General features: G+C 43.6%; 1 pseudogene; it reads right to left on the reverse strand.

The window, feature by feature from the left end:
• Positions 1–18277, reverse strand: part of LOC112075606 (syntaxin-binding protein 5-like) — a 56693-nt pseudogene that overhangs the window by 35474 nt on the left and 2942 nt on the right.

Genomic DNA, 18277 nt, shown 5'->3' on the forward strand with positions numbered 1-18277 from the left:
GGGGGGGGGGGGGGGTGAGAAGGATTACTTTATCCTATCCTAGGTATTCCTTAAAGAGGTGGGGTTTCAGGTGTCTCCGGAAGGTGGTGATTGACTCGCGCTTCCTGGCGTCGTGGAGGAGTTTTGTTCCACCATAGGGGGGCCAGCGCAGCGAAACAGTGTTTTTGACTGGGCTGAGCGGGAACTGGTAACTTCCTCAGTGGTAGGGGAGGCGAGCCAGCCAGAGGTTGGATGAACGCAGTGCCCTTGTTTGGGTGTAGGGCCTGATCAGAGCCTGGAGGTACTGAGGTGCCGTTCCCCTCACAGCTCCGTAGGCAAGCACCATGTAGCAAGAATCTTATTGACTAAAATGATTAAGATGATACAGTACTGCTGAAGTAGGCTAGCTGGCAGTGGCTGCGTTGTTGACTTTGTAGGCTAGCTGGCAGTGGCTGCGTTGTTGACACTACACTAATCAAGTCGTTCCGTTGAGTGTAATAGTTTCTACAGTGCTGCTATTCGGGGGCTAGCTGGCTAGCTAGCAGTGTTGATTACGTTACGTTGCGTTAAAAGAACGACAGTAGCTGGCTAGCTAACCTAGAAAATCGCTCTAGACTACACAATTATCTTTGATACAAAGACGGCTATGTAGCTAGCTGTGTAGCTAGCTACGATCAAYCAAATCAAACCGTTGTACTGTAATGAAATGAAATGAAAATGTGATACTACCTGTGGAGCGAAGCGGAATGCGACCGGGTTGTTGAGTGCGGAAGTTCTATTCGGTAGACGTTGGCTAGCTGTTGGCTAGCTAGCAGTGTCTCCTACGCTAAGGACGACAAATAGCTGGCTAGCTAACCTCGGTAAATTAAGATAATCACTCTAAAACTACACACTCTAAACTACACAATTATCTTGGATACGAAGACAGCAAAGACAACTATGTAGCTAGCTAACACTACACTAATCAAGTCGTTCAGTTGAGTGTAATAGTTGCTACAGTGCTGCTATTCGGTAGACGGTGGACGTTTGCTAGCTGGCTAGCTGCTGGGCAGATAGCAGTGTAGACTGCGTTAGGACGACGAAATACGATAATTACGCAACTATCTTTGATACAAAGACGGCTATGTAGCTAGCTAAGAAGAAATTGCTAAGATTAGACAAATCAAACCGTTGTACTATAATGAAATGTAATGAAATGTAATGAAATGTAATGAAATGTAATGAAAAGTTATACTACCTGCGGACCAAAGCGCGAATGCGACCGCTCGCTCCAACCCGGAAGTGACTTACAAGAGACACTAACGGCTCCATTTCTACCTGTCCTTTTCATTTTCTCAAACGAAAGCATGAAAGTCAAATGGGAGGCATGTACGAGGGTACTTTACTCACGCGTAAAGTTATCCGTAATACGCTACGTTGACTGTGTAATTATTAGGCGATCAATAAACCCTCGACAGCGAGGCACGCTCTGTGTTTACGTGACGTAGTATATTTCAGAGGTAAGATATGTGGCGGTGGCGTCCTCGTGTAGTCATTCAGTCAGTAATAGCATCCATCACGTTTATAAGCAGCTTCAACTATATAACGATCAACAGTACTTCTCTCCTGTCTCTCCTGGAGAGAGCATCAGCGGGCCACTTTTCCCCAACCACCCTCCCTCCACTAACCCTGTGAGATGCAGGATTATTACATAGGAGACATATGAGATGGAATTCAATAATGATTTGGACCTGCTGGGGGAGAATGGTAAATCAGGAGAGGCAGGAGAGGACATCTGTGTGAGGGGGACGATTTTATTTGATTTCACAATTTTCCCGAGTTTTGCTACTAGAAGAGTATCAGCCACGTAATCTAGAGAGGAAAGTTACATGAGGTCACAACGACATATGTATGTCACGGCTGTCGTCTTCCTCTGTCGTCTTCATCTGAGGAGGAGAAGTGAGAAGGATCGGAGGACCAACACATTTACATTTAAGTTATTTAGCAGATGCTCTTATCCAGAGCAACTTACAAATTGGGTGGTAGGTGTTCGTCATATTAATTGAAAAACACTACAAAACACTACAAAACAACAAAGTCACAACCGTGAAGCTAATGAACAATCGCGCATACACAAACACTACACATAGACAAAACAGGCTACCTAAATATGGTTCCCAATCAGAGACAACAACTAACACCTGCCTCTGATTGAGAACCATATCAGGCCAAACACATAGAAATAGACAAACTAGACATACAACATAGAATGCCCACTCAGATCACACCCTGACCAAACAAAACATACAAACATACAAAGCAAACTATGGTCAGGGCGTGACAATGTAAGAATCCTGTTTATTTTTCACCTATTGAGATATAACAGCAAAATATGGAGAAAAAAATGGACAAGGGATATTTACAAAACCCAAATTCGGTGTTCCTCAATGTTAAATTGTTGCACATTTTATGTTTCGCCTTGTGTTTCTCTGATCGTCATTAAAAAATATATATATATTTATAAAATAATGAATACATAAAAATAAAAAAACAAGAGCCCAAATCAAAGCAAAGTTTAACACTCCCATCTGATGGAACTGGCTATGCCTTGAAATCAAAGCACTTGGCTGTGGGAGAAACGTGACTAAGTCCCCACTCAGGCAATCAGCAATTAGGAGGCAACCATTTCAGACCTGTTAGATACTCATGGGGGTGCCCAGACCTCATCTCTCATTTACACTCTATTTGCATACATTTTWATTTAACTGGAAATCAAGAACTTCAGGAGCTACAGCGGAAACAAAAACGAGGCGGGGGGAGGGGGGGAGGGGGGGGGTAAAGAGAAGGTTTGCACAGGTCTTGGAGAGTGACCGTGTGATGGTGTGAAAGTCAAAAAGGTTTTGTTTGACTCAGACAGCTTGACGAGGCGCCGTCAACACGGCTCATAGTTATCAATTAAATCAGGAGGAGACGTGAGTTGAACTGCCCGCCAGCTGGCTGGGCATCCGAGGAGCTGCTGTTGGGGGAAGTAATTAAGTCACTAAGATAGAGATCGATGGAACATGTTGTTTCTCAATCTTGGTCACATGCCTCATGACCTTCCCATCTGTTTCTTTGACAGCTTGAGTTCCCCCACGGAGAGGAGATTCGGGGGCCATTTTGGATGAATAGCCACAATGTAACATTGATAGATTGTAAATAAGAATCTGTTCTTAACTGATTTTCCTAGCTAAATAAAAGTTAAATATATATTTTTTWTTTTATTTTTTTTTTACAGTTTTTACAAGCAGAGAGTGAAAAATAATACAGTTGGGTGTGTAATAGTCAGGTGTCATAAAAGTGATTCTCAGTGATCTGTAGTGTAATTCCTAAAGTTTTCTATCTGGATTTCGCTTATCGCATTTATCCCAGATTAGGAGCCGTGATACCCCACATTTATCCCAGAGGAGGAGCTGTGATTTAAAATGCTTCACTTGATTTGTTATTGTTGTTATTTTGTAAGGGACACCATGACAAATTGATTGTTTCTCTGCCACACCATAAAAGAGATTTAACATAGATTTTTAGCGGCCGTTTAGGAGGCCATCTTACTCGTACCTCTAAACCGCATGTTGAAAAATGACTTGGTTCAAATCCCTGCCTTCCTGAAGGGTATTTCCCTGTCAGCTGTGACTCACTGCTGTTTAAACACCGCTATAACTCTAGTGACACTGTGCCTGATCAACAGCTAACCTTTTTATATGAAAATGGAGGTTTTATATTTCAAGTCCCACCTTCAATGTGACAATTCCCTTGACCTATTAATTGAAAACTGACATCCACAATTCTTGGGAATGGAGATGGTTTAGATGACATACCTTTAACTTGAAAGAATAAAAGAAGCTACCTGCATATAAAAACTGTTTGCGCTATGGAAACTCATGAAACATACAGCATACAACTCATGGAAAGAAAGCTTAACTTTGGTAAATTTCTACTTTTTAGATCAGGAGACAGCTTCACTTTGAATAATTTCAACTTAGATCAAGAAAAAGCTTCACTATTGTCGTGTCTGGACTATCATTAAATGTGAAAACTGTTATTTTATCAAATCATTTGTATGTGTGTAATTATAATTATGTGATTAAACTAATCATGTAAACTTTAATTAACTAGGAAGTCGGGGCACCACGGAAAAATGTTTATAGAGTCTCTATTTCCAGAATCGACTCATTAGATACTTTCGTATCTTATCAAAACAGTCACTTATTAATTAATTATTATTACCTCATCATTTCTTATTACTGAACATCGCAAACCCTTGGATATCTGCATGAACCCTAGCCTAAATGATGAATCAGCAATTTATAAATTGGCTTAATTATTTATTTACTAACTAACTAAATAATCACAGAAATACATAACAAACAAACAGTAGATATTTGGGTTACTACATGATACAAAGAAAAAGTCCCTAGCGGACAAAGCCGATATGACGGCTTGGTAGACAATGGAAATGGGTGGGGACTGAGAAAGAGCGGGAAAGACAAAATGGATTCAATACACACAGTTGATAATTATATTAATTTAAATGCRAATCCTTTGCACATGAACGGCCGCTCATTCGAGAATAATTGCAACGTATATATTTACTCCCGTATGACGTTGTTGTCTTCTGTGTTGGAATCGCCGGTCCGTCTGCTGGAGAGACAGTTCATCAGAGAGTCTCTGGTTAACTTCCCCAGAAGTCGCAATATCCTTTGTGTTTGGAGCTTTCTCAACGGCTCTGGATAGTGTCTGTTATAATGGATACGTCAGGCCTACAGATAGTAGTTGCATAGAATAGATGCTTCCAGCTGCAGACTAGTAATTATACGTCTAGAATCTGCTCTTATTCTGTAGGGATTGATAGTCTCAGAGTTTAACCATTTCCAGCCATTTAGCCAAAACTACACGCTGTTTACTCTAATGGTCTATGGAATTGGAGACATTCCAACATGGGGACTCAGTCCCTGTGTTCTCTGACTTAATGTACATTTTGTAGGAAGTGGGTTTTATACTCTGTGGAAGAAGGGGCGGTTCTATGATGCCTGGTGTTATGTCTGGCCTCACGGGGGTGTGGCTACTGACTAGTTCATCTTTATATGCAAATCAATGCTTTCATTTAGAAGGTTAACATCACATAAAATCTTATCACAAAGAGTTTAATGCTCAATCACATACGTTTCACAATATTTAGATGTAAACCTGACAGCTGGGAATTGTACACTTTAAGAGATACAGTTATGTGTGTTTCCTGTCCTTCATGAGATCACCAAATGAAATACACTGGACATGACTGTCCCTTAAGTGTCCACGGACCATTAGCACATTCTCAAAAATATAAATATTGTTTAATTATTCAAACTTTTGATGTCCAAGAGTCTCTCTGTGTTCCACAGTTTTCATTCCAAACTCGAACACCACAGAGCATAGAGGCAGCGTATTTTATGACCGACCATAAAACAGCCTACTTCCCTCTGTCCTCCTCTACGAGAGAGYGCARACTGTAGAGCGGACCCACTGTAACCTGATCCTTCAGATCGTCACAGGAGAGTCATGACATTCCCCCTCTACGAGAGAGAACACACTGTAGAGCGGACCCACTGTAACCTGATCCTTCAGATCATCACAGGAGAGTCATGACATTCCCCCTCTAGGAGAGAGGGCACACTGTAGAGAGGACCCACTGTAACCTGATCCTTCAGATCGTCACAGGAGAGTCATGACATTCCCCCTCTACGAGAGAGAGAGCACACTGTAGAGAGGACCCACTGGGACCTGATCCTTCAGATCATCACAGGAGAGTCATGACACTACGATTAATGTCTACTTCTTAGATCAGGAGTAATGTCCTTTGAGGGTGATTCAAAAGTAATAATCGAGCAATTATACAAATACTGTGGATTTACGTTAGTTGCTGATTAACAAGCATCAGTATGATGCCATCAGTATTTATCCATCAATGTTTATGAATCACACTCGGAAAGTATTCAGACCCCTTGACTTTTTACATTCTAGGATAAAGTTATCTATTTCCTGTAAATCAGAAAAACTTTGACAAAGCAGCCCTTTTTCATTACCAGTGAAATGGTAATGAGTCAAAAGTTTTTTTCTTTTTTTGAAAAACCGCTTGTAGCCTCGTTGCAACAATGTATCAACCAGCGTTTCCACAGCAACGTTTGTTTATCAGGATTTTACGATATTGGAAAGACCTTCACAATATCTTCCCAAAGTATCTTTGCTATTTCTCTCTTTTTTAACAGTTCAAACAAGAAGACCACAACACACCAAAATATCCTTCCAGAGTATATATCTTCCCCTCTCTCTTCTTCAAGCACAAACAAGATGTATAATTCATTTTTCCCTTCTTTCATCGAGCCTGAAGCCCCCAAAGGACAACAAAGAGTAAATCAAAGAGAAAGGGGCCAGAAAAAGAGATAACTCAAACGTCTCTAACTTTGTCTCAAGACTCAATYAAAAAACACTCACCACCACAATGCTGAATGTTGCAAACATAAACAAAATTCCTCATCTTTCAAAATGCTGTGGCTTAGCCATTCAGACAGTGTCTGCTTGACCATGTCTGCCCTGAACGAGACAGATGTATTCTGCCCTATCAAGTAAAAAGGCAGTAACTCCTAATTTGGTAGAAAATGAGTTAATGTTATTTTTGCTCCATTAAATACATGCTTAATCAGGTGGACAAGTAACCTGCCTCTATTGTATTGTGCTTCGGAGAAAATGGGGTTCATGTTAGCAGTTACTGCATAAAGTTACTGTGAAACCAAGGAAAATAAAATCCATTTTTCCAGTTCCACGCTATGAGCAGTTACTGCCTTTTTTTGCTTGGTAGGGCAGTATACTTGGCTCTAAAACCCGACTGGAATTGAGATAAAACTGAGTTATTATAAAGACTTTTTCAACCCAGCCAATACAGCCTACTACATATGACCCAGCCAATACACCCTACTACATATGACCCAGCCAATACAGTCTACTACATATGACCCAGCCAATACAGTCTACTACATATGACCCAGCCAATGAGCAGCCTACTACAGATACAAGCCAATACCAGTCTACACATATGACCCAGCCAATATGACAGTCTACTACATATGACCCAGCCAATACAGTCTTACAATACAATGACCCAGCCAATGAGCAGTCTACTACATATGACCCACCAATACACCCTACTACATATGACCCAAGCCAATACAGTTCTACTACATATGACCCAGCCAATACACCCTTCACTACATATGACCCAGCCAATACACCCTACTACATATGACCCAGCCAATACACCCTACTACATATGACCCAGCCAATACAGTCTACTACATATGACCCAGCCAATACAACCTACTACATATACTGCCTCTATTGTATTGTGCTTTGGAGAAAATCAGGGTCATGTTAGCAGTAACTGCATAAAGTTACTGTGAAACCATGGTTTCCTACACAATAAATCCCTTTTCTCAGTTCCACACTATGACCAGTTACTGGCTTGTTGCTTGATAAGGCAGTATTGTGTAGGTGCATGCTGAGAATAGGGGATCAACATGGTGGAGTTTGTGTGGCTATAAAAGGGTTCCTCCTCCCTTAAGCCTCCCAGCCAATAGAGGCCTTAGGATAGAATCAGTCATAGACACTGTATTGGATGGTGGAAGTGAGTATCACCCTAGCAGAGAGGTCGGCTCACCTCATGCCAAATACTACCCTAGCCATAACAGACTTACGTAAGGGTTGTTACATGCGTATGGGTCGTTCTACAAAATGAGTCCCTTTTGAGTAGTGTAACTTGGTGAAGAGTTTAAAGAACAAAACATGTATTCCCATCTCAAGAGGTAAAAACTTTTCCAGCCTGTCTAWCTATGGGTAATAGGATTGACATGTTATGCTTGACCCTCTTCCACCACAAAAACAGCAGAAAAATGGCAAAAAACAGTAGAACCTGCTCACCTGCTGTGATTTGCCTATTAGAGGTTCAATGTTTCTTTTGAAGAAAAAAAAATGAAAAAAAWTTGTTTCACCATATTAAAACGAGAGTTTAGTTCAGGTAACAGGGTTGACCTTAAAATGAGGAACATCATTTTTTAGGTTCTTGTTTTTTTTTTACCTTAAAAAAATGAATCACTAATCACAATGAAATAAACAATAATCTTAAGAAATTACTTTGCGAAAGCAACAAAACAAATAGGGATTTACAATGATGGTGTAAACARGGAAAAAACATGGAGAAAMTATGGAGTAAACGTGGGGAAATGATGGAGTAAACGTGGAGAAAACATGGAGAAATTATGGAGTAAACGTAGAGACAATTATGGAGTACGTGGAAGAAATGATGGAGTAAACATGGAGAATGATGGAGTAAAAACGTAGAAATTATGGAGTAAACATGGAAGAAATTATGGAGTAAACATGGAGAAAATTATGGAGTAACGTAGAGAAATTATGGAGTAACATGGAGAAATTATAGGAGTAACGTGGGAAATGATGGAGTAAACTTGGGAGAAAATTATGGAGTAAACATGGAGAAATTATGGGTAAACGTAGAGAAATTATGGAGTAAACATGGAGAAATTATGGGAGTAAACATGGAGAAATTATGGAGTAAACATGGAGAATTATGGAGTAAACGTGGGGAAATTATGGAGTAAACGTGGGAAAATGATGGAGTAAACGTGGAGAAAATTATGGAGTAAACATGGAGAAATTATGGAGTAAACGTGAGAAATTATGGAGTAAACATGGAGAAATTATGGAGTAAACGTGGGGAAATGATGGAGTAACTTGGAGAAAATTATGGAGTAAACATGGAGAAATTATGGAGTAAACGTAGAGAAATTATGGAGTAACATGGAGAAATTATGGAGTCAAATGGAGAAATTATGGAGTAAACATGGAGAAATTATGGAGTAAACGTGGGAAATGATGGAGTAAACGTGGGGAAATGATGGAGTAATCGTGGAGAAATGATGGAGTAAACGTGGAGAAATTATGGAGTAAACATGGAGAAATTATGGAGTAACGTGGGAAATGATGGAGTAAACGTGGAGAAATGATGGAGTAAACGTAGAGAAATTATGGAGTAAACATGGAGAAATTATGGAGTAAACGTGGGAAATGATGGAGTAAACGTGGAGAAATGATGGAGTAAACGTAGAGAAATTATGGAGTAAACATGGAGAAATTATGGAGTAAACGTGGGGAATGATGGAGTAAACGTGGAGAAATGATGGAGTAAACGTGGGAAATTATGGAGTAAACATGGAGAAATTATGGAGTAAACGGGGGAAATGATGGAGTAAACATGGAGAAATTATGGAGTAAACTGGATAAATTATGGAGTAAACGTAGATAATTATGGAGTAAACATGGAAAATTATGGAGTAAACGTAGAGAAATTATGGAGTAAACATGGAGAAATTATGGAGTAACATGGAAAATTATGGAGTAAACGTGGGGAAATGATGGGTAAACGTGGGGAAATGATGGAGTACGTGGAGAAATGATGGAGTAAACGTGGAGAAATTATGGAGTAAACATGGAGAAATTATGGAGTAAACGTAGAAGAAATTATGGAGTAAACGTAGAGAAATTATGGAGTAAACGTAGAGAAATTATGGAGTAACATGGAGAAATTATGGAGTAAACATGGAGAAATTATGGAGTAAAGTTAGAGAAAATTATGGAGTAAACGTAGAGAAAATTATGGAGTAAACGTAGAGAAACTAATATGGAGTTAAACGTATAGAAATTATGGAGTAATACGTAGAGAAATTATGGAGTAAATGTAGAGAAATGTTGGGTTCAGTGGGTTCAAATCTGCCTACCAGTCAGAGGACAGAGGGAGATGTCAAAATGCTGAATTCTGGCACAGACTTTATTCATATAAAACAATGCAGATTGTACATGTGGTCTATAATAAGGGTACTTAATATAACAGCCTTTTAAAATACAATATTGGTGTATTATTTCTACTTAAAATATCAAAGTGTCGCAGAAGTGATTCATTTCGTGGGACGACCCATATACACTAAATTCTGGAAAAAAATTGAATTTCGATTGGTGATGGGAGACATCAGACCAGGTTATGGGGCAGCAGGTAGCCTAGTGGTTAGAGCATTGGGCCAGTAACCAAAAAGTTGTTGGATCGAATCCCCAAGCTGAAAATGTAAAAAGATGTCGTTCTGCCCCTGAACAAGGCAGTTAACCCACTGTTCCCCGTTAGGCCATCATTGCAAATAAGAATTTGTTCTTAACTGACTTGCCAAGTAAAAATATATATATATTTGAATTTGTACAGACTTTCTTAAAGTTGTATGGCCCCTCCTTTTGCTTTCTAATCTATTGCTTCAATACATTGATGCAGACACCAAGAAAATATCAGAGCAAAGTTTTGAGAAAACATACTAAAATATTAAAGCAGAAGATACTAGTCTGACTCTAATATATGAATGGTGAACCTTGAGACAGGTAGATAGATGTATGCTGTCTAACTATAATTTATTTTGGCATACACTTGCCTTGAAGTCTAATCCATCTCATTGAGCCATGAGATGTCAAACAGAAAATATTCATGCCTATGCAAGGTCCTATAAGCTGCCGCACTTACACCACTGTGTGTGTGTGTGTGTGTGTGTGTGTGTGTGTGTGTGTGTGTGGGTGTGTGTGTGTTGTGTGTGGGTGTGTGTGTGTGTGGTGTGTGTGTGTGTGTGTGTGTGGTGTGTGTGTGTGTGTTGTGTGTGTGTGTGTGTGTGTTACTGAAGTTCTTACCTCTCCCTGTTGAATTTGAGCGAGTGCAGGACGGCTGGTCGTCTCCTGGCGAAGGTCCACAGGTGCAGTGTGTCATCTGCACATGCTGTGACCAGACGCTCCTGAAGGAGAGGTACAGAACACAGACAGCAGTACACCAGAACTCCCCGAAGGAGAGGTACAGAACACAGACAGTCAGTACACCAGAACTCCCTGACGGAGAGGTACAGAACACAGACAGTCAGTACACCAGAGCTCCCTAAAGGAGAGGTCAAGAACACAGACAGTCAGTACACCAGAACTCCCCGAAGGAGAGGTACAGAACACAGACAGTCAGTACACCAGAACTCCCTGAAGGAGAGGTACAGAACACAGACAGTCAGTACACCAGAACTCCCTGAGGAGAGGTACAGAACACAGACAGTCAGTACACCAGAGCTCCCAAAAGGAGAGGTACAGAACACAGACAGTCAGTACACCAGAACTCCCCGAAGGAGAGGTACAGAACACAGACAGTCAGTACACCAGAACTCCCCGAAGGAGAGGTACAGAACACAGACAGGCAGTACACCAGAACTCCCTGAAGGAGAGGTACAGAACACAGACAGTCAGTACACCATAACTCCCTGAAGGAGAGGACAGAACACAGACAGTCAGTACACCATAACTCCCTGAAGGAGAGGTACAGAACACAGAAGGTCAGTACACCAGAACTCCCTGAAGGAGAGGTACAGAACACAGACAGTCAGTACACCATAACTCCCTGAAAGGAAGAGTACAGAACACAGACAGTCAGTACACCATAACTCCCTGAAGGAGAGGTACAGAACACAGAAGGTCAGTACACCAGAAACTCCCTGAAGGAGAGGTACAGAACACAGAGAGGTCAGTTACACGCAAGACTCCCCGAAGGAGAGGTACAGAACACAGACAGTCAGTACACTAGGGCTCTCAAACCTATTCCAGCAAGGGAGATACTTTTTAAAAATAAAACGTTGCAAGTTACTCCTTTTTTTTCTAGCTTTCAAATAGGCACATTCCTCTCCTCTCCCGTGCCTGGTGTTTGTCTATGCTAAGGAACAGGGGAAGACTTGCAGGGGAGAGGAGAAGTGTGTATAATAACTTGCAAATCGATTTCCTCCGAAGTTGAGAAAGAGAGGGAGAAAGTGGGAGAAAGAAAGGGAAGGCGTACGACAGAGTTTGGGGATGAAAGAGAGAGTTGAGAGAGTTGCACTGCATGTGGTGCATGTTAGTATATTCAGCGTGTATATGTTTGGAAGTGGGGAGGCAGGTAGCCTAGCAGTTCATCTTTGTGCCGACAAGTTGAAAAATCTATCGATGTGCCTTTGAGCAAGGCACTTAACCCTAATTGCGTATGTAAGTGTCTCTGCATTAGAACTTCTGCTAAATGTAAAACATGTAAATGCTGTATGTGTTGACAGAGAGCAGACACCATCAGACGTATGTGTCTCTGCAGACAGGAGCTGTACGTACAGAAACAGGGGAGAAATGAGGTCCCCAGACACAGAGGTTGACAGTTAGTACTTGGAAATGCAGACGTAATGACACAGAGAATCAGTATGCATGAGTCCTATTGGCCGCAGTCAAAAGTAGGGAAGGGAAGGGAATTTAACTAAGTAAATCAGTTAAGAACAAATTCCTATTTACAATGACGGCCTACCCCTGGGCCAAACCCGGACGACTTTATGCCAATTGTGCGTCGCCCCGATGGGACTCCCAAACACAGCTGGTTGTGGTACAGCCTGGAATCGAACCAGGGTCTGTAGTGATGCCTCTTGCACTGAYATGCAGTGCCTTAGACCGCTGCGCCACTCAGGAGCACAAAGGGGGAAAGGGGGTACCAAGTCAGTTGTACAACTGAATGCCTTCAACCAAAATGCAGTGATGTAAAGTACTTAAGTAAAAATACTTTTAAGTACTACTTAAGTAGTTTTTGGGGGTATTTGTACTTTACTATTTATATTTTTGACAATTTTTACTTTTACTTCACTATTATACTGAACTAAACAATGTACTTTTTACTCCATATATTTAACCATGACACCCAAAAGTACTCGTTACATTTCGAATGCTTAGCAGGACAGGAAAATGGTCCAATTCACACATTTCTCAAGAGAACATCCCTGGTCCTCCCTACTGCCTCTGATCTGGCAGACTCACTTAACACAAATGCTTCGTTTGTAAATTATGTCTCAGTGTTGGAGTGTTCCCCTGGCAATCCGTAAATAAAAAAAAACATGCCGTCTGCTTTGCTAAATATAAGGAATGTGAAATGATTTACACTTTTACTTTTGATACTTAAGTATATTTTAGCAAATAAATGTACTTTTTGATACTTAAGTATTTTAAAAACCAAATACTTTTAGACATTTACTCAAGTAGTACTTTACTGGGTGACTTTCACTTTTCTACTAAGGTACAGTATCTTTACTTTTACTACAGTATGACACTTGGGGTACTTTTTCTATCACTGCCGAAATGTCTCTTCCACATTTAATTCAACCCCTCTGAATCAGAAAGGTGCGGGGGGTGGGGGTGAAGCCTTAATAGACGTCAATATCATCTGCGCCCAGGGAGCAGTTGTTGTTGGGGGTTAACTGGCTTGGCAAGTGCAGAATGCCATTAGATTGAGAAAAGAGCCATCTGGGACACCGTCGTTTCTCACTGGGGGAAAATGTACATGTTCTCACTGAAAGGATTGTAAATGAGGTGTCAGTTCGGCTCAGACCTCCAGCTGTAACTGGAGACATGTTCCTATAGCCCTGTAGACGTTAGCTGTAACTCAGACATGTTCCTATAGCCCTGTAGACGTTAGCTGTAACTCAGACATGTTCCTATAGCCCTGTGAGACGTCAGCGTAAACTCAGACATTTCCTATAGGCCTGTAGACGTTAGCTGTAACTTCAGACATGTTCCTATAGCCCTTGTAGACGTCAGCTGTAACTCAGACATGGCCTATAGCCTGTAGACGTTAGCTGTAAACTCAGACATGGTTCCTAAAAGCCCTGTAGACGTTAGCTGTAACTCAGACATGTTCCTATAGCCATGTAGACGTCAGCTGTAACTCAGACATGTTCCTATAGCCCTGTAGACTTAACCTGTAATCCAGACATGTTCCTATAACCCTGTAGATGTTAGCTAACTCAGACATGTTCCTATAACCTGTAGACCTCTAGCTGTAAACTCAGACATGTTCCTATAGCACCTGTAGACGTTAGCTGATAACTCAGACATGTTCCTAGTAGCCCTGTAGACGTTAGCTGTAACTCAGACATGTTCCTATAGCCCTGTAGACGTTAGCTGTAACTCAGACATGTTCCTATAACCCTGTAGACGTCAGCTGTACATGTAAACAATTATCTGAAATCTGAACTTCAGGAACATCATGTGCCAATGATTCTAGATGTTTGTTTAGCTAAAATTAAGTGTAGTTCTTACAAACCAGTATGAATGACACATCAAATCAAATGTATTTATAAAGCCCTTTTTACATCAGCTGATATCTCAAAGTGCTGTACAGAAACCCAGCCTAAAACATTTTTTACATTTACATTTTAGTCATTTAGCAGACGCTCTTATCCAGAGCGACTTACAGTAGAGTGCATACATTTTATTACATTTTTTTACATACTGAGACAAGGATATCCCTACCGGCCAAGAGCAGACGCTCTTATCCAGAGCGACTTACAGTAGAGTGCATACCTTTTATTACATTTTTACATACTGAGACAAGGATATCCCTACCGGCCAAACCCTCCCTACCGGCTAAACCCTCCCTAACCCGGACGACGCTATGCCAATTGTGCGTCGCCCCACGGATCTCCCGGTTGCGGCCGGCTGCGACAGAGCCTGGGCGCGAACGCAGCCCAGCCTGGGCGCGAACCCAGAGACTCTGGTGGCGCAGCTAGCACTGCGATGCAGTGCCCTAGACCACTGCGCCACCCGGGAGATAAAACCCGGGAGATAAAACCCCAAACAGCAAAGCAATGCAGATGTAGAAGCAATGAGAGAATACATGATGTATTGTTGTTGGGTAAAATACTTGTTTCAGTTACCGACTCATTCATTTGTTTTCTCTTCAGTGTGAGGGATTGACCTTTACTGTGTATAACCTCTCCCTCCCTGTTAAAAAACACGACAGCTACTCATAACAGKATATTAGCATATGAGCTGTTTATAAACCACAATAAATTAACCTCCACAAAATAATTAAGCAGCAGGGAAAATAACGAACGACACAATTGCTTGTGTTTCTCACCCTCTTTGCCCAATTTGGTGTCACTGAACCCTTATCCTGTTTTAGAGAGCCCAGGGTGTGTTGGGTGGCGAATAGCATGAACTCGGATATGCTCAACTATAAGGTAGTGAAAGTTATCAATCTAGCCCTGCCAGTGCGGGGAGGTGGAATAACCCGCACCGGGCTAAGCACACGTACAGGAGACACCGTGCGCTCTACCGCATAACACAGTGTCTGCCCGTACTCTCGCTCTCCACGGTAAGATCGGGAAGTTGGCGCAGGTCTCCTACCTGACTTCGCCACACTACCCTTTAGTCCCCCCCCCCAAGAAATMTTTGYGCTTGACTAACAGGCTTCCTACCGCGTCGTCGTGCTGCCTCCATTCGCCGGTATCCCTCCTCACACTGCGCCAGAGAATCCCAGGCGGGCTCCGGCACTCTCCTTGGGTCGATCGCCCACCTGTCGATCTCCTCCCACGTAGTGTAGCCCAGATCCTTCTCCTGCTTCCGGGCTAGCTCCTCAAAACGCCGCCTCTCTGCTTTCGCTGCCTCCAGCTCAGCTTTGGGGCGGCGATATTCTCCTGGCTGTGCCCATGGACCTTTACCGTCCAATATTTCCTCCCATGTCCAGAAATCCTGCGATCGCTGTTGCTTTCTCCCACGCCGCTTGGTCCTTGTTGGTGGGTGATTCTGTAACGGTTGCTCTCCTCCTCTTCGTCTGAAGAGAAGGAGTAGGGATCGGACCAAAACGCAGCGTGTATGAAGACATATGAATGTATTAAACAAGACGAACACTGACACGAAAAACCACTTGACTAACTACAAACAAACAAAACGACGTAGACAGACCTGAACATGTGAACTTACAATATAACACGAAGAAGCACGAACAGGAACAGACTAAACAAACGAAACAGTCCCGTTCTGGTACATAAACAGACACCGGAAGACAATCAACCACAAACAAACAGTGAGAACAGCCTACCTTAATATGGTTCTCAATCAGAGGAAACGTCAAACACCTGCCCCAATTGAGAAACCATATCAGGCAGACAAGTCTGCCAGACAAGCGGCTCTTGTCTGGCAGACGGCTTTGAAGGCTCAGGACAGACGGGCGGCTTTGAAGGCTCAGTACAGACGGGCGGCTTTGAAGGCTCAGGGACAGACGGGCGGCTTTGAAGGCTCAGTACAGACGGGCGGCTTTGAAGCTCAGTACAGACGGGCGGCTTTGAAGGCTCAGTAACAGACGGGCGACTTTGAGGCTCAGGACAGACGGGCGCTTTTTGAAGGCTCAGTACAGAGGGCGCTTTGAAGGCTCAGGACAGACGGGCAGTTCAGGCGGCGCTTGGCAGACGGCAGACTCTGGCCGGCTGAGGCGCACTGTAGGCCTGGTGCGTGGTTGTCGGAACTGGAGGTACCGGCTAAGGACACGCACCTTCAGGCTAGTGCGGGGAGCCAGCAACAGGACGCACAGGACTCTGGAGGCGCACAGGAGGATTGTTGCGTGGTACGGAACTGGAGGTAACCGGGCGGGAGACACGCACCACCGGGCTAGTGCGTGGAGGAGGAACAGGGCTCTGGAGACGCACAGGAGGCTTGGTGCGTGTGATGCCGAACTCTGTGGTACCGGCTGAAGACACGCACCACCGGGCTAGTGCGTGGAGGAGGAACAGGGCTCTGGAGACGCACAGGAAGCCTGGTGCGTGGTGTAGGTACTGTTGGTTACTGGGCTGGGGCGGGGAGGTGGCGCCGATTATACCGGACCATGCAGGCGACTGGCTCCCTTGAGCATGAGCCTGCCCAACCTTACCTGGTTGTATGTCCCCGTAGCCCGACCAGTGCGGGGAGGTGGAATAACCCGCACTGGGCTATGTAGGCGAACCGGGGACACCATGCGTAAGGCTGGTGCTATATATGCCGGCCCGAGAGAGACGCCACTGGTGGCCAGATGCGTTGGGCCAGCTTCATGACATCCGGCTCATACTCAAATCTAGCCCGCCAGTGCGGGGAGGTGGAATAACCCGCACCGGGCTAAGCACACGTACAGGAGACACCGTGCGCTCTACCACAAACACGGTGTCTGCCCGTACTCTCGCTCTCCACGTATAGATCGGGAAGTTGCGCAGTCTCCTACCTGACTTCGCCACACACCCTTTAGTCCCCCCCCCCCCCCCCCCAAGAAATGTTTGGGCTTGACTAACAGGCTTCACCGCGTCGTCGTGCTGCCTCCATTCGCCGGTATCCCTCCTCACACTGCGCCAGAGAATCCCAGGCGGGCTCCCGGCACTCTCCTTGGTCGAAGCGCCCACCTGTCGATCTCCTCCCACGTAGTGTAGCCAGATCCTTCTCCTGCTTCCGGGCTAGCTCCTCAAAACGCCGCCTCTCTCTTTCGCTGCCTCCAGCTCAGCTTTGGGCGGCAGTATTCTCCTGGCTGTGCCCATGGACCTTTACCGTCCAATATCCTCCCATGTCCAGAATCCTGCGTACGCTGTTGCTTTCTCCCCCGCCGCTTGGTCCTTGGTTGGTGGTGATTCTGTAACGGTTGCTCTCCTCCCGCGTCTGAAGAGAAGGAGTAGGGATCGGACCAAAACGCAGCGTTGTATGAAGACATAATGAATTTATTAAACAAGACGAACACTGATACGAAAAACCACTTGACTAACACAAAACAACCAAACGACGTAGACAGACCTGAACATGTGAACTACAATATAAACACGAAGAACGCACGAACAGGAACAGAACTAAACAAACGAAACAGTCCCGTGTGGTGCATAAACAGACACGGAAACAATCACCACAAACAAACAGTGAGAACAGCCTACCTTAATATGGTTCTCAATCAGAGGAAACGTCAAACACCTGCCCCTAATTGAGAACCATATCAGGCAACACATTTAACCCACATAGAAACACATAACATAGACTACCCACCCAGCTCACGTCCTGACCAACTAAACAAAGTTTAAACAAAGGAAAATAAGGTCAGGAACGTGACAATGAGTCAGAAAAAAAACTGGGCTGAAGGTTGTGGGTTCGCAGGACTTTGGGCTGAAGGTTGTGGGTTCGCAGGACTTGGCTGAAGGTGTGGGTCGCAGGACTTAGGCTGAAGGTTGTGGGTTCGCAGGACTTTGGGGCTGAAGGTTGTGGGTTCGCAGGACTTTGGGTGAAGGTTGTGGGTCGCAGGACTTAGGGCTGAAGGTGTGGGTTCGCAGGAACTTGGCTGAAGGTTGTGGGTTCGCAGATTTGGGCTGAAGGTTGTGGGTTCGCAGGACTT

Source organism: Salvelinus sp. IW2-2015, unplaced genomic scaffold, assembly GCF_002910315.2.
Source record: "Salvelinus sp. IW2-2015 unplaced genomic scaffold, ASM291031v2 Un_scaffold3269, whole genome shotgun sequence".
In the NCBI taxonomy this organism is placed as follows: Eukaryota; Metazoa; Chordata; class Actinopteri; order Salmoniformes; family Salmonidae; genus Salvelinus; species Salvelinus sp. IW2-2015.